Source organism: Taudactylus pleione, unplaced genomic scaffold, assembly GCF_031769625.1.
Source record: "Taudactylus pleione unplaced genomic scaffold, aTauple2 ptg000261l, whole genome shotgun sequence".
NCBI classification, from domain to species: domain Eukaryota; kingdom Metazoa; phylum Chordata; class Amphibia; order Anura; family Myobatrachidae; genus Taudactylus; species Taudactylus pleione.
In genome coordinates this window covers 2,039,023-2,064,369 of record NW_028284663.1, presented here as the reverse complement: position 1 = coordinate 2,064,369, position 25,347 = coordinate 2,039,023, and the positions used below count along the sequence as shown (strand labels likewise).

The following is a 25,347-nucleotide window of genomic DNA, read 5'->3' as shown; positions in this document are numbered from 1 at the left end:
CAGCAGGTTTACACCTAGCCTCACTAGAAGCAGAGCACAGTACAATGTACAGGGGTCAGCAGGTATACACCTAGCCTCACTAGCAGCAGAGCACTGTAACAATGTACAGGGGTCAGCAGGTTTACACCTAGCCTCACTAGAAGCAGGGCACAGTACAATGTACAGGGGTCAGCAGGTATACACCTAGCCTCACTAGAAGCAGAGCACAGTACAATGTACAGGGGTCAGCAGGTTTACACCTAGCCTCACTAGAAGCAGAGCACAGTACAATGTACAGGGGTCAGCAGGTATACACCTAGCCTCACTAGCAGCAGAGCACTGTAACAATGTACAGGGGTCAGCAGGTATACACCTAGCCTCACTAGTAGCAGAGCACAGTACAATGTACAGGGTACAGCAGGTATACACCAAGCCTCACTAGTAGCAGGGCACAGTAATAATGTACAGGGGTCAGCAGGAATACACCTAGCCTCACTAGTAGCAGAGCACAGTACAATGTACAGGGGTCAGCGGGTATATACCTAGCCTCACTAGTAGCAGAGCAGAGTAACAATGTACAGGGGTCAGCAGGTATACACCTAGCCTCACTAGTAGCAGAGCACAGTAACAATGTACAGGGGTCAGCAGGTATACACCTAGCCTCACTAGTAGCAGAGCACAGTAACAATGTACAGTTTACAGCAGGTATACACCTAGCCTCACTAGTAGCAGAGCACAGTACAATGTACAGGGGTCAGCAGGTATACACCTAGCCTCACTAGTAGCAGAGCACAGTACAATGTACAGGGGTCAGCAGGTATACACCTAGCCTCACTAGTAGCAGAGCACAGTAACAATGTACAGGGGTCAGCAGGTATACACCTAGCCTCACTAGTAGCAGAGCACAGTAACGATGTACAGGGGTCAGCAGGTATACACCTAGCCTCACTAGTAGCAGAGCACAGTACAATGTACAGGGGTCAGCAGGTATACACCTAGCCTCACTAGTAGCAGAGCACAGTAACAATGTACAGTTTACAGCAGGTATACACCTAGCCTCACTAGTAGCAGAGCACAGTAACAATGTACAGGGGTCAGCAGGTATACACCTAGCCTCACTAGTAGCAGAGTACAGTAACGATGTACAGGGGTCAGCAGGTATACACCTAGCCTCACTTGTAGCAGAGCACAGTAACAATGTACAGTTTACAGCAGGTATACACCTAGCCTCACTAGTAGCAGAGCACAGTACAATGTACAGGGGTCAGCAGGTATACTCCTAGCCTCACTAGTAGCAGAGCACAGTAACAATGTACAGGGGTCAGCAGGTATACACCTAGCCTCACTAGTAGCAGAGCACAGTAACAATGTACAGGGGTACAGCAGGTACACACCTAGCCTCACTAGTAGCAGAGCACAGTAACAATGTACAGGGGTCAGCAGGTATACACCTAGTCTCACTAGTAGCAGAGCACAGTACAATGTACAGGGGTACAGCAGGTTTACACCTAGCCTCACTAGTAGCAGAGAACAGTAACAATGTACAGGGGACAGCAGGTATACACCAAGCCTCATCTAGTAGCAGAGCACAGTACAATGTACAGCAGGTATATACCTAGCCTCATCTAGTAGCAGAGCACAGTACAATGTACAGGGGTCAGCAGGTATACACCTAGCCTCATCTAGTAGCAGAGCACAGTACAATGTACAGGGTACAGCAGGTTAACACCTAGCCTCACTAGTAGCAGAGAACAGTAACAATGTACAGGGGTCAGCAGGTATACACCTAGCCTCATCTAGTAGCAGAGCACAGTACAATGTACAGGTTACAGCAGGTATACACCTAGCCTCACTAGTAGCAGAGCACAGTACAATGTACAGGGTCAGCAGGTATACACCTAGCCTCACTAGTAGCAGAGCACAGTAACAAAGTACAGGGGTCAGCAGGTATACACCTAGCCTCACTAGTAGCAGAGCACAGTAACAATGTACAGGGTACAGCAGCTATACACCTAGCCTCACTAGTAGCAGAGCACAGTAACAATGTACAGGGTCAGCAGGTATACACCTAGCCTCACTAGTAGCAGAGCACAGTAACAATGTACAGGGTAAAGCAGGTATACACCTAGCCTCACTAGTAGCAGAGCACAGTACAATGTACAGGTTACAGCAGGTATACACCTAGCCTCACTAGTAGCAGAGCAGAGTAACAATGTACAGGGGTACAGCAGGTATACACCTAGCCTCACTAGCAGCAGAGCACAGTAACAATGTACAGGGGTCAGCAGGTATACACCTAGCCTCACTAGAAGCAGAGCACAGTAACAATATACAGGGGTCAGCAGGTATACACCTAGCCTCACTAGTAGCAGAGCACAGTTCAATGTACAGGTTACAGCAGGTATACACCTAGCTTCACTAGTAGCAGAGTACAGTAACAATATACAGGGGTCAGCAGGTATACACCTAGCCTCACTAGTAGCAGAGCACAGTACAATGTACAGGGGACAGCAGGTATACACCTAGCCTCACTAGTAGCAGAGCACAGTAACAATGTACAGGGTACAGCAGGTATACACCTAGCCTCACTAGTAGCAGAGCACAGTACAATGTACAGGTTACAGCAGGTATACACCTAGCCTCACTAGTAGCAGAGCACAGTAACAATGTACAGGGGTCAGCAGGTATACACCTAGCCTCACTAGTAGCAGAGCACAGTAACAATGTACAGGGGTCAGCAGGTATACACCTAGTCTCACTAGTAGCAGAGCACAGTACAATGTACAGGGTACAGCAGGTATACACCTAGTCTCACTAGTAGCAGAGCACAGTACAATGTACAGGGTACAGCAGGTATACACCTAGTCTCACTAGTAGCAGAGCACAGTAACAATGTACAGGGGTCAGCAGGTATACACCTAGTCTCACTAGTAGCAGAGCACAGTAACAATGTACAGGGGTCAGCAGGTACACACCTAGTCTCACTAGTAGCAGAGCACAGTACAATGTACAGGGTACAGCAGGTATACACCTAGTCTCACTAGTAGCAGAGCACAGTACAATGTACAGGGGTACAGCAGGTTTACACCTAGCCTCACTAGTAGCAGAGAACAGTAACAATGTACAGGGGTCAGCAGGTATACACCTAGCCTCATCAAGTAGCAGAGCACAGTACAATGTACAGGGTACAGCAGGTATACACCTTGCCTCACTAGTAGCAGAGCACAATAACAATGTACAGGGGTCAGCAGGTATACACCTAGCCTCACTTGTAGCAGAGCACAGTACAATGTACAGGGGTCAGCAGGTATACACCTAGCCTCACTAGTAGCAGAGCACAGTACAATGTACAGGGGACAGCAGGTACACACCTAGCCTCACTAGTAGCAGAGCACAGTAGCAATGTACAGGTTACGGTAGGTATACACCTAGCCTCACTAGTAGCAGAGCACAGTAACAATGTACAGGGGTCAGCAGGTATACACCTAGCCTCACTAGTAGCAGAGCACAGTACAATGTACAGGGTTCAGCAGGTATACACCTAGCCTCATTTAGTAGATGAGCACAGTACAATGTACAGGGGACAGCAGGTACACACCTAGCCTCACTAGTAGCAGAGCACAGTAGCAATGTACAGGTTACAGCAGGTATACACCTAGCCTCACTAGTAGCAGAGCACAGTAACAATGTACAGGGGTCAGCAGGTATACACCTAGCCTCACTAGTAGCAGAGTACAGTAAAAATGTACAGGTTACAGCAGGTATACACCTAGCCTCACTAGTAGCAGAGCACAGTACAATGTACAGTTACAGCAGGTATACACCTAGCCTCACTAGTAGCAGAGCACAGTAACAATGTACAGGTTACAGCAGGTATACACCTAGCCTCACTAGTAGCAGAGCACAGTACAATGTACAGGGGTCAGCAGGTATACACCTAGCCTCACTAGTAGCAAAGTACAGTAACAATGTACAGGTTACAGCAGGTATACACCTAGCCTCACTAGTAGCAGAGCACAGTAACGTTGTACAGGGGTCAGCAGGTATACACCTAGCCTCACTAGTAGCAGAGCACAGTAACGATGTACAGGGGTCAGCAGGTATACACCTAGCCTCACTAGTAGCAGAGCACAGTACAATGTACAGGGTCAGCAGGTATACACCTAGCCTCACTAGTAGCAGAGCACAGTACAATGTACAGGGGTCAGCAGGTATACACCTAGCCTCACTAGTAGCAGAGCACAGTACAATGTACTGGTTACAGCAGGTATACACCTAGCCTCACTAGTAGCAGAGCACAGTACAATGTACAGGGGTCAGCAGGTATACACCTAGCCTCACTAGTAGCAGAGCAGAGTAACAATGTACAGGGGTCAGCAGGTATACACCTAGCCTCACTAGTAGCAGAGCACAGTACAATGTACAGGTTACAGCAGGTATACACCTAGCCTCACTAGTAGCAGAGCACAGTACAATATACAGGGGTCAGCAGGTATACACCTAGCCTCACTAGTAGCAGAGCACAGTAACAATGTACAGGGGTCAGCAGGTATACACCTAGCCTCACTAGTAGCAGAGCACAGTAACAATGTACAGGGGTACAGCAGGTACACACCTAGCCTCACTAGTAGCAGAGCACAGTAACAATGTACAGGGGTCAGCAGGTATACACCTAGCCTCATCTAGTAGCAGAGCACAGTACAATGTACAGGGGACAGCAGGTATACACCTAGCCTCACTAGTAGCAGAGCACAGTACAATGTACAGGGGTACAGCAGGTTTACACCTAGCCTCACTAGTAGCAGAGAACAGTAACAATGTACAGGGGTCAGCAGGTATACACCTAGCCTCACTAGTAGCAGAGCACAGTACAATGTACAGGGGTCAGCAGGTATACACCTAGCCTCACTAGTAGCAGAGCACAGTACAATGTACAGGGGTCAGCAGGTATACACCTAGCCTCACTAGTAGCAGAGCACAGTAACAATGTACATGGGTCAGCAGGTATACACCTAGCCTCACTAGTAGCAGAGCACAGTAACAATGTACAGGGTACAGCAGGTATACACCTAGCCTCACTAGTAGCAGAGCACAGTAACAATGTACAGATTACAGCAGGTATACACCTAGCCTCACTAGTAGCAGAGCACAGTACAATGTACAGGGGACAGCAGGTATACACCTAGCCTTACTAGTAGCAGAGCAGAGTAACAATGTACAGGGGTCAGCAGGTATACACCTAGCCTCACTAGTAGCAGAGCACAGTACAATGTACAGGTTACAGCAGGTATACACCTAGCCTCACTAGTAGCAGAGCACAGTACAATATACAGGGGTCAGCAGGTATACACCTAGCCTCACTAGTAGCAGAGCACAGTAACAATGTACAGGGGTCAGCAGGTATACACCTAGCCTCACTAGTAGCAGAGCACAGTAACAATGTACAGGGGTACAGCAGGTACACACCTAGCCTCACTAGTAGCAGAGCACAGTAACAATGTACAGGGGTCAGCAGGTATACACCTAGCCTCATCTAGTAGCAGAGCACAGTACAATGTACAGGGGACAGCAGGTATACACCTAGCCTCACTAGTAGCAGAGCACAGTACAATGTACAGGGGTCAGCAGGTATACACCTAGCCTCACTAGTAGCAGAGCACAGTACAATGTACAGGGGTCAGCAGGTATACACCTAGCCTCACTAGTAGCAGAGCACAGTAACAATGTACATGGGTCAGCAGGTATACACCTAGCCTCACTAGTAGCAGAGCACAGTAACAATGTACAGGGTACAGCAGGTATACACCTAGCCTCACTAGTAGCAGAGCACAGTAACAATGTACAGATTACAGCAGGTATACACCTAGCCTCACTAGTAGCAGAGCACAGTACAATGTACAGGGGACAGCAGGTATACACCTAGCCTTACTAGTAGCAGAGCACAGTACAATGTACAGGGGACAGCAGGTACACACCTAGCCTCACTAGTAGCAGAGCACAGTACAATGTACAGGTTACAGAGGGTATACACCTAGCCTCACTAGTAGCAGAGCACAGTACAATGTACAGGGGTCAGCGGGTATACACCTAGCCTCACTAGTAGCAGAGCACAGTAACAATGTACAGGGATCAGCAGGTATACACCTAGCCTCACTAGTAGCAGAGCACAGTACAATGTACAGGGGTCAGCAGGTATACACCTAGCCTCACTAGTAGCAGAGCACAGTAACAATGTACAGGGGTCAGCAGGTATACACCTAGCCTCACTAGTAGCAGAGCACAGTACAATGTACAGGTTACAGCTGGTATACACCTAGCCTCACTAGTAGCAGAGCACAGTACAATGTACAGGTTACAGCAGGTATACACCTAGCCTCACTAGTAGCAGAGCACAGTAACAATGTACAGGTTACAGCAGGTATACACCTAGCCTCACTAGTAGCAGAGCACAGTAACAATGTACAGGTTACAGCAGGTATACTCCTAGCCTCACTAGTAGCAGAGCACAGTAACAATGTACAGGGGTACAGCAGGTATACACCTAGCCTCACTAGTAGCAGAGCACAGTAACAATGTACAGGGTACAGCAGGTATACACCTAGCCTCTCTAGTAGCAGAGCACAGTAATAATGTACAGGTTACAGCAGGTATACACCTAGCCTCACTAGTAGCAGAGCACAGTAACAATGTACAGGGGTCAGCAGGTATACACCTAGCCTCACTAGTAGCAGAGCACAGTAACAATGTACAGGGGTCAGCAGGTATACACCTAGCCTCACTAGTAGCAGAGCACAGTACAATGTACAGGGGTCAGCAGGTATACACCTAGCCTCAATAGTAGCAGAGCACAGTAACAATGTACAGGTTACAGCAGGTATACACCTAGCCTCACTAGTAGCAGAGCACAGTAACAATGTACAGGGGTCAGCAGGTATACACCTAGCCTCACTAGTAGCAGAGCACAGTACAATGTACAGGTTACAGCAGGTATACACCTAGCCTCACTAGTAGCAGAGCACAGTACAATGTACAGGTTACAGCAGGTATACACCTAGCCTCACTAGTAGCAGAGCACAGTACAATGTACAGGGGTCAGCAGGTATACACCTAGCCTCACTAGTAGCAGAGCACAGTACAATGTACAGGGTGCAGCAGGTATACACCTAGCCTCACTAGTAGCAGAGCACAGTACAATGTACAGGTTACAGCAGGTATACACCTAGCCTCATCTAGTAGCAGAGCACAGTACAATGTACAGGGGTCAGCAGGTATACACCTAGCCTCACTAGTAGCAGAGCACAGTACAATGTACAGGGGTACAGCAGGTATACACCTAGCCTCACTAGTAGCAGAGCACAGTACAATGTACAGGGGTCAGCAGGTATACACCTAGCCTCACTAGTATCAGAGCACAGTACAATGTACAGGGTACAGCAGGTATACACCTAGCCTCACTAGTAGCAGAGCACAGTACAGCAGGTATACACCTAGCCTCACTAGTAACAGAGCACAGTAACAATGTACAGGGTACAGCAGGTATACACCTAGCCTCACTAGTAACAGAGCACAGTAACAATGTACAGGGTACAGCAGGTATACACCTAGCCTCACTAGTAGCAGAGTAGAATGTGCGCAGATTTAAAATGGCAACTGCTTTTTATACCCCCCTAGCTTGCCCTGCCCATTATTTCAATTTCCATCCAATCGTGACGATCCTCATGTGTTGTTTGCTAAGCTCACAAATTATTGTGCACGATCTCACGATTTGGACATCCGACACGATGCACGATAGATTGTGAGATTGTCTATCAAATTGGCGGCTTTTTGCACCAAATCGTGTGCATGGCTGCTGGGGAGGGTTCAACGGAAATCGTACACGATGTCGGATCGTGATCACATCGCCAAGTGTGTAGGAACGTTTAATTCTTATCTCATTACTGATTCCATGAAAAAGGCTTCTTGATAGAAAACTGTAATGCAAAGCCGTAACAAAAGCGCCCTGTGCCGGCCCGCTCCCTTACCACCCGACGTCATGACTTCATTATGTCACGAGGAGGGAGCTATGGTATGTGCAGCACTGACGGGAGCTTCCGGAGGCTTGCAGGGTACCTGTATGGAGCGTCTAAAGGACGCTCCGTCGGCTATGCAGCTGTGACGCTGGCTGGAATGGGAGCCTGGTACCCAGAAGCAAGGACCCAAGCTCTGTGCGATGGCACTGGTCACACAACCCTTAATTCAGGCCCAGCTGAAATGTAATTTATTTTTCTGTTTTTACTAATCTAAATTTCTCCTCCAGAGTGCATATTTACTAAAGTGAGAGTTTTTAGAAGTGGAGATGTTGCCCATAGCAACCAATCAGATTCTAGCTATTATCTTCTAGAACAGGGGTGGGGAAATTTTTTTACTGCCGCGGGCCATTTTGATATATATATTATTTGCAGGCCTGGCGTATGCCATGCCCCCTGTGTGATGTCACATAGGGGTGGGGCCACAATCGCTGGTGATTACAGCAATGCCCGGAGTATCCTAAGGACGCCCCAGACGGCACTGCGGTATAGATTCTGGCTGCAGGGGACCATTCTTAGCACCCTGCCAGTCAGATAAGGCTACCAGAAAAAAGCTCAGAGGGCCAGACCCAATGATTCCGGGGACCTTATAAGGCCCGCGGGCCTAAGGTTCCCCATCCCTGTTCTAGAAGGGGAATCAGTATGATTTACCGCCGGACCCATGCCTGGCGGTTGGAATCCCGACAGCGGCATCCCGGCAGAGGAGGAAATCCTGATCGTCCTAAGGTAAGTATATACTAACCTATTTCTACTCCCTAACCCTCCCTTAGGGGTGCCTAACCCTAACCTTCCCCCCAGTACCTAACCCTAATCCTCCCTTTAAGTGCCCAAACCTAACTCCCCTTCCCGCCGCCTAAACCTAAGTCCCACGGGGGCTGCTTAATCCTAAATCCCCCCCGGGGGTGCCTAATGCTAACCCCCCCTTCCCCTAGCCTAAACCTACCCTCCCAGGGGGTGCCTAACCCTAAGTGTTGTCCACCCCCGCAGCTATCCGCACTCGGTGCCCGGTGTCCCTTCGATCGGGATGCCGGGCATCGGGCTCCCGGCGTATATCTAATGGTAGGCGTCGGCATATCGATGCCTGTCTTTAGACCCTTGCCGGGATATGACAGTCAGGAAGCCGGCTGTTGGGATTAGGTCTGCTGGCTTCCCGACTGCATACCCTAGAAGGTGCTAGTTAAATGTTAAGTAGCATCTGATTGGTTGCTATGGGCAACATCTCCACTTCTAAAAACTCTCACTTTAGTAAATTTACCCCCTAGCAGTTTCTCGCTTATCTTTGTATCATTTCAGGTTATTTTGTGGACTTAATATGCTTATATTTAAAAAAAAAAAATGAAAAATTGGGGATGTTCTAAAACTTTTGACAGGTAATGTTTAAAGCTTTTCTCTGAGCAGTACAGGTGTCCTGTAGTCTCCTAAGCAAGTAGCCTGCTCCCTGCAGCAGAGGTCTGAGTAATCCTGATTAGATGCAATTCCCTGCAGCAGAGGTCTGGGTAATCCTGATTAGATGCAATTCCCTGCAGCAGAGGTCTGGGTAATCCTGATTAGATGCAGTTCCCTGCAGACCACTTTCAGGTTGCATTTTGCAGTGGTTGGGTTTCTTGCTCTACCTCTGTTCCCCAGGAGGGGGGTTTCTGTGTATCCCCCTTCCCTTTCAATGAATATAAAGCAAGTAACATCCCCAGTGGCTGCGCATTCCGGGGATTCCAGCGGTGTGATGTCAGCAGTAGCAGCCAGCAGTGTGTCCATCTCATGCGCTTCCAGCCAGACACACATCTCCCAGGCAGGCACACCCTCCTTCTCCTCCTCCTCCTCCTCCTCCTCCTGCCGGCAGCTCTGAGTCACAGCCCAGGTTCGTGCAGGACCCTCCTCCTCTCCCGGCTGCAGCACAGTTTCCAGCCAAACTTTCCAGCAGCAGCAGGACGGAGCCTCCTTCCAGGGACGCAGCCTGAGCCCTGGTCCTGCGCCCGGATAGGGAGCTGATGCACCGGGAGCATTGCTGGGAGCAGCAGGGGGTTCCCGCAGATAGGGGGTTACTGTCTATTTGCTGGAGGAGTCTTGGTTGCAGCTTCTTTTTGGATGTACCCGCTGGTGCGTTATTTGGCACAGGAGAGGGCACCTTTGCGCAGGGGACCCATGCAGGTAAGTGCACAGAGGGCACAGTGGGGGTTCAGGGACTCCATAATTCACCCCATCCTGTTCTTGTTCCCACATGCAGTGTGTGATCCAGCAATTGCCCCTATGGTGGGGGCAGTTATCACATGTACCTCGTGGTATGTGCTGAATTTAGCGTCATGCAGAACATTCACAATAGGGACTTTGTAACTGAGTAACAGTGAGACCTCTGCAGGGATGCACTGGCCTCATTGTAACACTTCTTCCACCGTCCAGATCTGGGGATGGGATTCCCGGGAGCTCCCAGGCAGCTCAGGGGTTAATCCCCAGGCTGGTGCATGCAGATCTGTGCTGGAACATGTCTGTAACTTGCATGTGCCTAGCTCTGTACATTGTGTGTGTTTACACTGCCAACTGGGGCCGCCCACTGCTCCCAAGGGTTTACCTTGTGCTTTCTTAGTATCAGTCAAGTCTGCACTGGCCAATCCCCCCAGACCCCCTCACTCATCCCCATCTGGCTGGAACATGCTCTGTGTGCTCCCTGTGTACAAGGTATGGTCTCTGCTGCTGATGGCTGACATGGAGCTCTGTGTCCCAGGACCTGGTATCTGTAGCATCATGTGTATGGGGTGTATCTGAGGCGTATGTGTGCGACTCCGTGCTCCCCGCTTCTGTAGAGGGGTGCGGAATAAGTGTCAGTAATTGCTGTTTCTCTTATGATTGGACTTTTGCTGTAGGTTGTGTGATGGAAGCACCGTGTAGATCGCCACGTTACCGGGGGACGCTGAGGGTTTGAGAGACTTGGCGTCTGCTGCAGAATCTGTCACAAAATGGACGCAAATTAGTAAAAATCAGGAAAACGCGCTCAAAATCACCGATGCTTTCTGGTTGGCAACAGTTGCAGGTGCATCTGGTTTACACACGAGGCACATGTCACAAGCGTTTACGCCTAATTGCGCCCATGTTGTAAACCACTTATTTTATGTGCAACTAACGCATTCGCCGTTCGGCATCCCTAATACAGCAGAACCAGCTCCTCGTCTCATACGCACACAAAAATAATTTTATACATGCTCACAAAAAAATTATCTATGCCCAAGTGATGAAGAATGCACTAATGGCGGTAAGCGGAGCGTCCAGCCGCTAGTCGTTTGCCAGTACGGGCATTCTCATCCACTATTAATAACTGCCCCCGACCATAGGCAAATAATACGGCTTTCCCTGGTGTGTGTGTGTGTGTGTTCCTGTTTGTGCCCTTTGCTTGGCCTACAGTATCATGCCTGCATTCTGCCCACCCAGTCTTAGGCTGGCATAAGTGGTAGAATCCTGCAGGTCTGCCATAGGCTCATATGCGAGTGCCCCCTGCTCTAGGCATGCACGGTGAGAATGAATGCTGGAGATGTCACACAAGCTGGCGTTGTAGAGTCCTCTGGTTTGTTGTGACTGTGTATAACCGTACTGTGTACAGAAATGTGGCAATATAGCTGTATGTAGACTATATACATTTATACAATACGCCGTGTGGGAGAAGACGACAGGGTAAACACATTGATGGACAGGGATTACCTCACATACACAGGGCTGTGTATGGTCACGGCCACTACATGTATAATCCATAGCAATGTGTTCCAGCAATAGATATGTACTTAGTGTGCAGTATGGTGAATAATAGGTGTTGTTTATTTTGCCAGCTCTAGTCAGATCTTACCTCTGACAAATAGTATTATATTCTGTTACTGTAACACCTGCAGACGGGAACTTGTAAAAGTAGTACAACAGCGATAAGAGCCTGAAGTATAATTTTTATAGTAACTTTTGCAATAGCAAAATACTACGGGGAGGGGGGGGGGAAAGCAGCAGCAGCCTGGCATACTGGGGGGGGGGGGGGGAGCAGCAGCAGCCTGGCATACTGGGGGGGGGGGAGCAGCAGCAGCCTGGCGTACTGGGGGGGGGGAGCAGCAGCAGCCTGGCGTACTGGGGGGGGGGAGCAGCAGCAGCCTGGCGTACTGGGGGGGGGAGCAGCAGCAGCAGCCTGACGTACTGGGGGGGGAGCAGCAGCAGCCTGGCGTACTGGGGTGGGGGAGCAGCAGCAGCCTGGCGCACTGGGGGGGGAGCAGCAGCAGCAGCAGCAGCCTAGCATACTGGGGGGGGGAGCAGCCGCAGCCTGGCGTACTGAGGGGGGGAGCAGCAGCAGCCGGGCGTACTGAGGGAGGGAGCAGCAGCAGCCCGGCGTGTCGGACCGTTTGAACGCAGTTTCATGGGCATCCATAAATTTAGCCTTCAGCGTGTCAAGAGAGCTGCAGTGTTTGCGGCTGGTCAGACATGACTTAAATGCTGCGTGACTGGCCGATGTGCGTTGATGGTACTTTTGTTTACGCTGTTGTTCATCATCGGACAGATATGAGGAGGCAGCAGTGGGTCCCTATGCTGGGCGTGCTTACACTGTACGGATATGAGAAGGCAGCAGTGGGAGGTCCCTATGCTGGGCTGTGCTTACACTGTACGGATATGAGAAGGCAGCAGTGGGAGGTCCCTATGCTGGGCTGTACTTACACTGTACGGATATGAGGAGGCAGCAGTGGGCATCCCTATGCTGGGCTATGCTTACACTGTACGGATATGAGAAGGCAGCAGTGGGCGTCCCTATGCTGGGCTGTACTTACACTGTACGGATATGAGGAGGCAGCAGTGGGCATCCCTATGCTGGGCTATGCTTACACTGTACGGATATGAGAAGGCAGCAGTGGGCGTCCCTATGCTGGGCTGTGCTTACACTGTATGGATATGAGGAGGCAGCAGTGGGCGTCCCTATGCTGGGCTGTACTTACACTGTACGGATATGAGAAGGCAGCAGTGGGCGTCCCTATGCTGGGCTGTACTTACACTGTACGGATATGAGGAGGCAGCAGTGGGCATCCCTATGCTGGGCTATGCTTACACTGTACGGATATGAGAAGGCAGCAGTGGGCGTCCCTATGCTGGGCTGTGCTTACACTGTATGGATATGAGGAGGCAGCAGTGGGCATCCCTATGCTGGGCTGTGCTTACACTGTACGGATATGAGAAGGCAGCAGTGGGCATCCCTATGCTGGGCTGTGCTTACACTGTACGGATATGAGGAGGCAGCAGTGGGCATCCCTATGCTGGGCTGTGCTTACACTGTACGGATATGAGAAGGCAGCAGTGGGTCTCCCTATTCTGGGCTGTGCTTACACTGTACGGATATGAGGAGGCAGCAGTGGGCGTCCCTATGCTGGGCTGTGTTTACACTGTACGGATATGAGAAGGCAGCAGTGGGCGTCCCTATGCTGAGCTGTGCTTACACTGTACGGATATGAGAAGGCAGCAGTGGGCGTCCCTATGCTGGGCTGTGCTTACACTGTACGGATATGAGGAGGCAGCAGTGGGTGTCCCTATGCTGGGCTGTGTTTACACTGTACGGATATGAGAAGGCAGCAGTGGGTGTCCCTATGCTGGGCTGTGATTACACTGTATGGATATGAGGCAGCACTAGGTGTCCCTATGCTGGGCTGTGCTTACACTGTACAGATATGAGGAGGTAGCAGGGGGCATCCCTATGCTGGGCTGTGCTTACACTGTACGGATATGAGGAGGCAGCGGTGTCGTCCCTATGCTGAGCTGTGCTTACACTGTACGGATATGAGAAGGCAGCAGTAGGTGTCCCTATGCTCGGGTTTGCTTTGGAAGTCATTAGCATATTTTAGTAACTGCGGTCTTTGAGCATATGCAATTGCATTAACGTAAATCCCTAAATCGGGCCCGGAGGGGGCAGTAGCCCGGCATACAGAGGGGGCTGTTGCCCGGCGTGATGAGCGAGAGGAAGTATTTTCACTTCTGTTTTGGCGCAGAAGACGTCACATGGCGGTATGATGATTGGTTATATTAGAGAAGCCACAAGCTTGAGTCTCATTGTATCATTTACATGACAAAACAAACTATATTATGCTGTAGAGGGCGGAATACATCTGATTCTCTATTTCAATGTACAAATATCACTGAATTACTGAAAGCTGCTAAATAACATTTTCTTCAAATTTCAGTACTTGATGGCTGCAACACATGACACGGTAATGACCCCACATACGACTCGCCGTCCTGCCAGATGGATTACCCCCAAACACAGCCCTGAAATGACCTTACTCTCTCACACACCTCATCTCGTCCCACGGCTTGCCCTACAATTCAACCATGTGCCACTCCAAACGCCACTAGCCTAAGACATGCCCCTCATATGGCACTCTGACCTCTCCACATGCCCCTCATATGGCACTCTGACCTCTCCACATGCCCCCCATATGGCACTCTGACCTCTCCACATGCCCCCCATATTGCTCTCTGACCTCTCCACATGCCCCTCGTATAGCACCCTGACCTCTTCCCATGCCCTTCATATGACACTCTAGACCTGATTCAGACCTTCTCGCGAGTGCACAGCGCTCGCAAGTGGGTCGATGGTCCCCCACTGCGCATGCCGGAGCCAGCTCTGACGAGCGCATGCGGGAGACCCGGCCATCGACGGGCGCTCCGTCGCTACGGGTCTCACACCAAGGCGGGGCAAGCTGTCGATTGTGACTGACAGCTTGCCCCGTTTTGGAGGCGGGCAGGGGGGGGAGGCTGGCCAAATGGAGGCGTTTCCGAAGGAACGCCTGCCGTTTGGGGGCTGCCCCACTGACATCACGAGTGATGTCAGTTGGTGAGCTTCCGGCTCTATTAAAGCCGAAAGCTCACTGGGGCTTGCTGGAACGAGACACTACCACAAGGGGCTCGTTGCAAGCTCCGATGGTCGTGACCATCGCGACCATCACCTGGCCGCTCGTTAAAGCTGTGGGTGGTCACCCACAGCTTAGCGAGCGGCCAGGAGGCAGTCTTTAAAAAAAAAACAAAAAAAAAACAGGGACACCCTGATTCAGATCTCTCCACTTAGTCTTCATATGGCACCCTGACCTCTCCACATGCCCCTCATATGGCACCCTGACCTCTCCACATGCCCCTCATATGGCACCCTGACCTCTCCACAATCCCCTCATATGGCACCCTGACCTCTCCACATGCCCCTCATATGGCACCCTGACCTCTCCACATGCCCCTCATATGGCACCCTGACCTCTCCACATGCCCCTCATATGGCACCCTGACCTCTCCCACTTGTCCTTACCAGCTGGAGTCTGTGCAGGAATAAGGGAGGGCATGTTATGCAGAATACGCCTTATCTTCATCCTCCAGTTGTTGTCCCACATCACGCCATTTGGCATGCAGCCTTCCCAGACAGTGCTCTTCTTCTTGGTGCCAGTTGCCCCTCCCCCTTGGTGTGACATCACATTAAAATTGCCGTTCCGGCACTGATCTGTGATATTAGACTACTGGACTGAGTCTTGTGCACAGCTACATGTTGCTCAGAATTGAATTACTCTTTTTTCAGTCCTAAAGGGGAATGCCCGGCTGCCCACTTAACCGCCATTTGCAACTTTACAGACTGGCAGGCTTTCCACCGCACCTGTATGGGGGAAGAAGGGAATGATTGCGATGCTAGCGGGCGTGATGTGCAGTTCTAAAAGGACACATCGTGATGCTGTCAGCAATTGAATTCCCCCCCTTATGTGTATCAAAGCAGAGAAGGAGTAAAATCTGATCTGCCGATATTCCTCGCCAGTCCGGTACAGGCGTCCTATTACCTACCACTGCTCTAACCAATTGAAGCGTATTTACCAGATACTGATCGCTGGCGCTACCAGTAATTTGTATCTGCCGCTAAGCCTGCAGAATATGCAAAGAAAGTGTTCTGGCTCTGTTCTGGGGCTTATTTTTCAAGAACCGCATATTTCTGGTAGTTTATGTTTTGGGATTTGAAGTGGCAAATTTATGAAAGGAAGAACCGTGCGCGCTTTCCATGTCTGACCATTGCTGATTTACATCCCACTTGAAAAACTGCAGCTTGGTAGATAAACCGCTCTGTTGTTACTTTCATGTGGCCGTGGTCCGTTCAGTCGCTTGTGTCCTGGACGATGTGTAGCGGACACTGACGTTTACAGTTGTTGTTGATGTTGTTTTCAGGCAATATTATAAGTTGTGTTTTTTAAATGTTTAATAATAATTTGTCACCTTATCTTCACTGAAAACGGGGATTTAAACCGAATCGTATTTCTTAGTTTTTTTCCCCAGTTGTGTCGGCACCCGAATGTAAACTTTATATTTTACCATTAAGTATCACTATTTTTGTTGTTCTTATTTGTCCTGACATTCTTATTAGACAGTCTGAGGGTCTAATCTCCGAGTGAAATGAATTGGTCTGCCCGTGAGAGGTGCCCGGCTGATATTCCACGCACTGTATTGTCACTGGCACAATAGTTAGAGGCACAATGTTTCAATGAGACTATATATAGGAACATGAACTCATGAAAAGATTTATAAGTAACAAAAACATTGGGTTATTCGGGAACACTGGGACACTACATCCATGTTCCTGACCCACGTGGGACCTGCCTGCTGCGTTTTTGCCTAGCTCCTTACATATTAAACCGCGCCCCGCATGCTGTCGCTGTTGCCTTTTTAACAGCAAATTTCTACAACTTTCATGGTTTTGGTTTGTTTATTGTGCCGGGTTTGGTGACATTCGGAAAAAGGGTTCACCTGGACGGCAGAGAGGAGAGGAAATGGTCACTTCTAAAAACAGGAGAAAATAATTAAAATATTTAGCAATTTTTTTATTTTTTATTTAATTTTTTTAATGATTTCCTTCTGACGTCCTTTTTGACATTATTTTTTCTGATAAATGTAGTTAAACTGAAGTATAATTTTGATTTTCTTTAGCCAAACCTTAATTCCAAGAAAGGAAAAATAGAATAAGGTGAAATGTCTGCAAGAATACCGTCTGGCCAGCTCTGGAGGAGGACAATGTGGTTTTTGGATATTTATGGGAGCTGTGAAGCCGTGTTTATAGTATTCCCTGGGTCCCGGTTTTCCCTGGGCCTCCAGAGCGGATTCTAACACTTGGTGCGTTTTTGGAGATTCTGCTCTTTAAGGGCTGGTGTTTTCTAAATTACTTTTTCACGTGTTGTTTTGATGCATGTAAACTGGGCAGAAACTAGAGATCATTGTTTCTGTCAACTAGCCAACTCGTAGTGGTGACTCGTAGTGGTGACTCGTAGTGGTGACTCGTAGTGGTGACTTGTAGTGGTGTTTTCTAAATGCTACTCAATTCTTTGTTTTGCATTTGCCGCAAGTACAATACAGACATTGCAAAAATGCTTGTGAAATCTGATGTGAAACGCGTTAAAACCACCAGTGCGTACAGGGCCGGTCTGGGTCTCAATCAATTTGGCAACATACATGTGGCTTGTATTGGATAGAGGGTCTCCTACACGCATCCCCGTTCTGTAATGATTCAGCGGATGATCAGATTGAGTGACTGGGTCGCAGCGTTTCAAGCCATATTGAGAAACCTTGTACTATTCTATTATCTGGGTGTCCATGGACCCAGCAATGGGAGCACATCTCACGCCAACCTTACTCTTGGACCAGTTAGAAGACAATGGTTCTAAGCTTACAGAAGACAGTAAGGATCAGGTGGGCAGCTGCTGAGGAATTGCTAGTCCCAGCACACATCCTGACAGTCTTTGGTATACTGGAATACATCAGGTATGTTGGGACTTGTAGTTCGCCAATGGCTGGGGAGCAACACAGGCATAGATTCCCCAATCATGACATAACTAAATATGACTTAACTCCTGTCAGTTTCTCCTTGTACACACCAAGACAAGGTGGGATTGTGAAGCTCTTACAGACATCCCACCTCTGGGTCATAGCCTCAGACCTGCCGACGTTTGGGTACTGGGAAAAAGTTAAAGTTCTGCGAGGACAGAATTCTTGAATATTCCTGATAAGCGACAGATGTGTGTGATGGTCTGAGTAACGTTTCCAGTCATTGTCATACCCGTGATTTAATGCAGATCTCCTACAAAAATATAATTTTTTTTTTTAAGGTATCTTTTTATTATGTAATACTTGTGCAGTTTTGTCACAATGTAGCCTATAATGTCAGATAAAGACAACCTAAGTGAGCCCATGTAGGTGGCCTTAGGAACACTGAGTTATATGTACTCTGCACGGGCAGCGGAAGTGCCGGCTTCCTGTCTTGCACGCGTGGATTCACTTCAGCAGCTGCAGCATATGTACGCATCCACTTGACACATTTTGGGGGTTACTATGGGTACGAGAGGTTACCTATTAGGCTAAATAAGCTCTGGCGTTCATTTTGTGCATTGTACAGTGTTCGCATACTCGTAAATGCATTACACAAACTTTAACAAACTTATAAAGTTCATTTATTCCCATTTAAGCATATACAGCCATGGCCAAAAGTTATGAGAATGACACAAGTATTGGTTTTCACAAAGTTTTCTGCTTCAGTGTTTTTAGACCTTTTTGACAGATGTTACTATGGTATACCGAAGTAAGATTACAGCATTACATAAGTGTCAGATGTTACTATGGTATACTGAGGTAACATTACAGCATTATATAAGTGTCATGTTAATATGGTATACTGAGGTAACATTACAGCATTACATAAATGTAAGATGTTACTATGGTATACTGAGGTAACATTACAGCATTACATAAGTGTCAGATGTTACTATGGTATACTGAGGTAACATTACAGCATTACATAAGTGTCAGATGTTACTATGGTATACTGAGGTAACATTACAGCATTATATAAGTGTCATGTTAATATGGTATACTGAGGTAACATTACAGCATTACATAAATGTAAGATGTTACTATGGTATACTGAGGTAACATTACAGCATTACATAAGTGTCAGATGTTACTATGGTATACTGAGGTAGCATTACATAAGTGTCAGATGTTACTATGGTATACTGAGGTAACATTACAGCATTACATAAGTGTCAGATGTTACTATGGTATACTGAGGTAACATTACATAAGTGTCAGATGTTACTATGGTATACTGAGGTAACATTACAGCATTACATAAGTGTCAGATGTTACTATGGTATACTGAGGTAACATTACAGCATTTCATAAATGTCAGAGGCTTTTATTGACCATTACATTAAGTTTATGCAAAGAGTCAATATTTGCAGTGTTGACCCTTCTTTTTTAAGACCTCTGCAATTCGCCCTGGCAAGTTTTTGAAAGAACACTGTCGGCATATAAATGCTAGTATAAATGTGCATCGCATTCACTAAACCCTTTTTCTAGCATTTTGTAATGCAAGTGGGACAAAATTGTTTGCAAACTGGATAATCGGCAGACCTGGCACTCTTCGGAGTTTGTACCTGGTAGCTTACACCCTCTTCAGATGTTGTAAACGGCTTTAATCCTATGGAGGCTTCCGGGTAGGATAGAGATCTTCTGATCCCTCTCTTGCAGCCTCCGTCTAGCGGCGGAAGCTGACACTGTGGGCAGTCCCGCCATTATTAGTACATAGGCCCCTTAATGTATTTTGAATATGTTGTGTTTGTGGGAGCTGGGTACGGGATGCCAGCGCTCTGGATCCTGGCAGTCAAAATCCCGACTCCGGCATCCCAACAGGGTTAGGATATCGACACCTGTCTGTAACGTATGGGAGTAACTGATGTTCATCAATTTGCTCCTAAATGACAGAAAACAGATGAAAATGGCCGTCAGACAATTTTGTTAAATGTTTGATCTAAAAATTTTGTTCAAACAACAGTTTTTTGTCCATTTTCCGGCGTTTGGGAGCAAATTGCTGATTGTCATTTACTTTTGTACCTTACCAGATTATCATTCCAACCAATCAACTAGTTGGATGGTTGGACAGAAAATCTTTGTGTGTGTGTGCAGCTTTCGTTCTGTAAAAAAACCCAAAAACATTTATCAGTTTTTATAAATACTATTTAGCTGTTTCCTGAGCTCCAGTTTACATAAATGTTTTCATATGTGCTCAATATTTAACTTCACCCGAACAGGAAAATGTAATCGGGGAGAGAGAAAAAAAAAAAAAAAGTTTTGTTGTGTATCTGGAAAAAATCACTGCGAACATCTGTCTGAATTTATGTTGTATTAATGTCTACAATCACTGCACTTCCCTTAGGACTCAACAATGGTGATGAATAGGGTCACACACGGAGCAGAATGGATTTTTTTTTTTTATTTTTGTTTGATGGGGCAGTTTACGTTCTTACAGCTGTGGCACTAAATGCTGTGCGACCCTCCAACTTTATGGTCATCGGCTCTGGAATCATTGGAATGCATTGTTCCCTCGTCGACTCGGAAGGGAAGAATGATCTTTTTTTAAAAAAAAAACCTACAAAATAAAAAATTAACATGCTCGTTTCAGTGGCGGTGTAAACAAATATCACCGGACTCATTCATTTTGTTGCGAAATCGGTCAGTAGGAAACGCGTTCTGTACGAGGAAACTGGAAGTGTTATTCTTTCCTCTTTCTTGACTCAAGGACTCTGTGTAGCCTGTGAGATCTGTCAAGTGTTGGAGAAACCTCTGGAGTTTGGAAGCTTCTATACAAATAGGTTTCACACTTGTCTGTTAGATCCTACTACAAGCTAGAAATGTGCCAGGAGCACACATCGCTGCCAGAACATCCCACGCCTAGGAGCACAGGTGTTGCTGAGAATATCAGCTGCCCCTACATGAGGGTATAGCAGGGCCAGATTTAAACCTCAGCAGCCACAATTTGCTGCATGTAGGGACCTAGGAAAGAGAGACAATCTGCTCAGGTGTTGATCCGGATTGGCAGAAATATACAGGCAGCCAGTAACGTTGCCTGACTGTTTGCCGACATCAACGAACTATGGGAATCTGGTGCAAAATCGGGTGAAAGTCAGGATTTCTGCCCAGTTTGGTCACTCAACTGTGGCTATAGACCGATTACCATGTAATTTTGTGTCCACAAAGATTAAAGTGTACCTGTGATCTAATTACTTAATAAACCGTCATCTCTTCAAATAAACTAAAATCCAGGTCCTAGGGAAGACTGAATGAAACCACTCTGCTTGCTTCTGACGGGGCAGGTGTTCACTGTCCTTCGGGAGATGAGTGAACATCAATGTTGCTTGGTTATCCTGAGGTGGCAAGCAGAAATGTGTGACCAGTGGGAAAAGGAGTAGGCACCCAGCGACGGAACAACTATTTTAATATCTGCCGTCAAAAATGACGGCCGATAGGGTCGACGACAGGGTGCATTGTCCCCTGCCATCTAGCCCAGCACATTTTGGGCCCATCTAGCCCAGCACATTATGGGCTCTGGGTGGTGGGAAGGTGCATTGTCCTCTGCCATCTAGACCAGCACATTATGGGCTCTGGGTGGTGGGAAGGTGCATTGTCCTCTGCCATCTAGACCAGCACATTATGGGCCCTGGCTGGTGGGAAGGTGCATTGTCCTCTGCCATCTAGCCCAGCACATTATGGGCCCTGGCTGGTGGGAAGGTGCATTGTCCTCTGCCATCTAACCCAGCACATTATGGGCCCTGGCTGGTGGGAAGGTGCATTGTCCTCTGCCATCTAGCCCAGCACATTATGGGCCCTGGCTGGTGGGAAGGTGCATTGTCCTCTGCCATCTAGCCCAGCACATTATGGGCCCTGGCTGGTGGGAAGGTGCATTGTCCTCTGCCATCTAGACCAGCACATTATGGGCCCTGGGTGGTGGGAAGGTGCTTTGTCCTCTGCCATCTAGACCAGCACATTATGGGCCCTGGGTGGTGGGAAGGTGCTTTGTCCTCTGCCATCTAGCTCAGCACATTATGGGCCCTGGGTGGTGGGAAGGTGCATTGTCCTCTGCCATCTAGACCAGCACATTATGGGCCCTGGCTGGTGGGAAGGTGCGCATTGTCCTCTGCCATCTAGACCAGCACATTATGGGCCCTGGGTGGTGGGAAGGTGCTTTGTCCTCTGCCATCTAGCTCAGCACATTATGGGCCCTGGGTGGTGGGAAGGTGCATTGTCCTCTGTCATCTAGCCCAGCACGTTATGGGCTCTGGGTGGTGGGAAGGTGCATTGTCCTCTGCCATCTAGCCCAGCACAGTATGGGCTCTGGGTGGTGGGAAGGTGCATTGTCCTCTGCCATCTAGCCCAGCACATTATGGTCCCTGGCTGGTGGGAAGGTGCATTGTCCTCTGCCATCTAGCCCAGCACGTTATGGGCTCTGGGTGGTGGGAAGGTGCATTGTCCTCTGCCATCTAGCCCAGCACGTTATGGGCTCTGGGTGGTGGGAAGGTGCATTGTCCTCTGCCATCTAGCCCAGCACATTATGGGCCCTGGCTGGTGGGAAGGTGCATTGTCCTCTGCCATCTAGCCCAGCACATTATGGGCCCTGGCTTGTGGGAAGGTGCATTGTCCTCTGCCATCTAACCCAGCACATTATGGGCTCTGGGTGGTGGGAAGGTGCATTGTCCTCTGCCATCTAGCCCAGCACATTACAGGCCAGATTCAGAGTTGGGAACAACACAAAGAAAGTAACTTTGCACCTTGGAAAAATCATAATTAAAAACTAGTTAAATTGTTGACAAAACTCAAAAAATGTCTCAATGCTGAATTAGTGCCCCTCCCCCCTGTACCCCTACAGCAGGGGTGGGGAGCCTTTTATTTGCCGAGGGCCATTTTAATATATATATAACAATATTTGCGGGCCTGGTGCAGGCCATGCCCCCTCCGTGTGATGTCACATAGCGGCAGGGCCACAATCGCTGGTGATTACAGCGATGCCCAGGATGCTCCGGGGAGCTGTAAGGGCAGCGGTGTGACCGTCTGAAGTGTCCTAAGGACGCCCCAGGCGGCACTGGTGCATAGATTCTGGCTGCAGGATGACATTCTAGGCACCCTGCTAGCCAAATGAGGCTAGCAGAAAAAAGCTCAGAGGGCCAGACCCAATGATTCCGGGGGCCTTATACGGCCCCCGGGCCTGAGGTTCCCCATCCCTGCCCTACATAGATGAGACTTGTTGGAATTGTTTACAGTTGAGCAGTTATCGTGTAGTGTGTGCACTGTACATCGGACGAATTCCGGATTGTTTCCATAGTTTGTTAAATCTTAAGCTGCATACACACGTAAAGATTTTCTGTCCAACCATCCAACTAGCTGATTGGTTGGAATGAAAATCTGGTAACGTATGGGAGTAACTGATGATCAGCAATTTGCTCCTAAATGCCAGAAAACAGATGAAAATTACGTCAGACAAGTTTGTTAAATGTTTGATCTAAACAATTTGTTCAAACAACAATTTTTAGTCCATTTTCCGGCGTTTGGGAGCAAATTGCTGATTGTCATTTGCTTTCATACGTTACCAGATTTTCATTCCAACCAATCAACTAGTTGGATGGTTGGACAGAAAATCTTTACATGTGTACCCAGCTTTATAGTGTGTCCCTACCTAAATTAGGAGGCTTAAATGTCTCCATTAAAGACATTTAGGGGTATTCAATATGGGAGCGATAACATCGTTTTTGCGTTAATATCGCACTTATGACGTCATTATCACAGGTTTTAGTTTTACGCCGTATTCAATTTCAAAGACTTATCGCAGTTTTGAAAAGTCTTTGATAAAAAACGGTGATAACTTTTCACCATTGAATAGGTGTCGAAAAAAAGTGCAGAATTGGGGTTTAGGGGTGCAGGCTTAAAAAAAAATAGCCTGCACCCCTGGGAATGACATTTAGAAGGACTGTGTCAAAAAAAGTTTTAAAAAAGATAGGGACACCCCAAAAAATTTATTTCAAAATTGGGGTGAAAAAAAAAATGGGAAAAAAATGATTAACAATAGGGAAATGGGTTCAGGGCTATTCTGCAAGGATGCGGCAGGTGTTTTCTAGAATAGATTTATAGCGGCACGTGTTTTCTAGAATAGAATTATAGCGGCAGGTGCACAAATGCCGAATTTTTAAAAACTTACTTTAGGGACTTAAAAATATGCTAGTACCCATTTTCATGGACCCCAAATTTGATGGGACCACTTAAAAAAACGAAAAAAATAACCTAAGTGCTCTTCTGCATCACTTCTTCAATGTCGGGAAAAAACACCTGCGGCTATTTAAATCCCCGACTTTCAATTAAAGGCTAAAACGGGGGTACCCATAGTGATCCCACATGTTTTTACATCTTTAGGGGGGGTCTTAGAATTTTTTTAAGGAAAAGTTCGTAACTTTACGCAAATCCAACTTCAGAGGCTCCCGTTTTCATTAATTTTATATTGAATACGAGGATAAGCGGGCGCGCGCCCGATACATTAACGCAGGTAAAAACTCTGATATGAAACGTTAACTTCGACAGTAAATATTATTTATGTTGTTTTTATTTTCCATAAAGTATGTTACAGAATAACAAACTAATAACTAAACCTTGGGAATAAAAATCTGTGTAGTGTTGTGAATTGCAAAATCAGAATTTATTGCATAGAACATGCACAGTATTCAGAAGTACTCGACTCCGCTGGTAGGAACTTCCCGAATGGTGACTATGTGATTTATCTGCTTCTTGAGGGTAATGGAAAAATACTTCCATCTCTGCAATCTTCTGTGAGCTTCCTCTGTTACCTTACCTCATTTCTGCAGGTGCCCCCCACCCGCTACCACCCTTTTGTGTCCTGTTGTTGGCTTTATATGGTTGGAAAGTACGGCTGTACAATGGCCGTCTAGCTGTATTTAAAGGTGCGCTCCCCTGAGGATAGGCTGACTTCACCCCACTGGGGACGGAAATGGTATGATTTACCGCTGGACCCCTGGCCGGCGGTTCAAATCCCGACAGCGGCAGCCCGACAAGGATGAAAATCCCGATTGTCTTAAAGGTAAGTATTCACTGACCCATTCTACCCCCTAACCCTCCCTTAGGGGTTCCTAACCCTAAGCTCCCTTCCCCGCCGCTTAAACATAAGTACCCTGGGGGGGCTTCCTAACCCTAAGTCCCCCCCGGGAGCCCCTAACACCCCCCTACGGCTGTCGGCACCCGCCATCACTTCAATCGGGATGCCGGGCACCGGTCTCCCGGCGTCGTTAAAATGACAGGCGTCTAGATTTAGACGCCTGTCATTTAACCCTCACCGGGATTAAGCAGTGGGGAAGCCGGCTGTCGGGATTCGGTCCACCGGCTTCCCGTCCGCATACCCTGGGGACAGCGGCACCATTCAACTGAACAGACCTTGTATGTATTGGTGTGGTTGTCGGAT

The 25,347-nt window shown here is 47.9% G+C and overlaps 1 protein-coding gene across 3 annotated transcripts in view; it reads left to right on the top strand.

The window, feature by feature from the left end:
- Nucleotides 1–9,787: 9,787 nt before the first annotated feature.
- PTPN14 (protein tyrosine phosphatase non-receptor type 14) overlaps nt 9,788–25,347 on the top strand; it is a 158,283-nt gene continuing 142,723 nt past the window's right edge. For 2 of the 3 annotated variants that reach the window (XM_088481051.1, XM_088481049.1), the window contains exon 1: nt 9,788–10,190. The gene's annotated coding sequence lies outside the window, so the exon portion shown is untranslated. Of the gene's footprint in view, nt 10,191–10,661; nt 10,716–25,347 lie in introns of those variants that run through there. The other variant, XM_088481050.1, reaches the window with a different exon arrangement.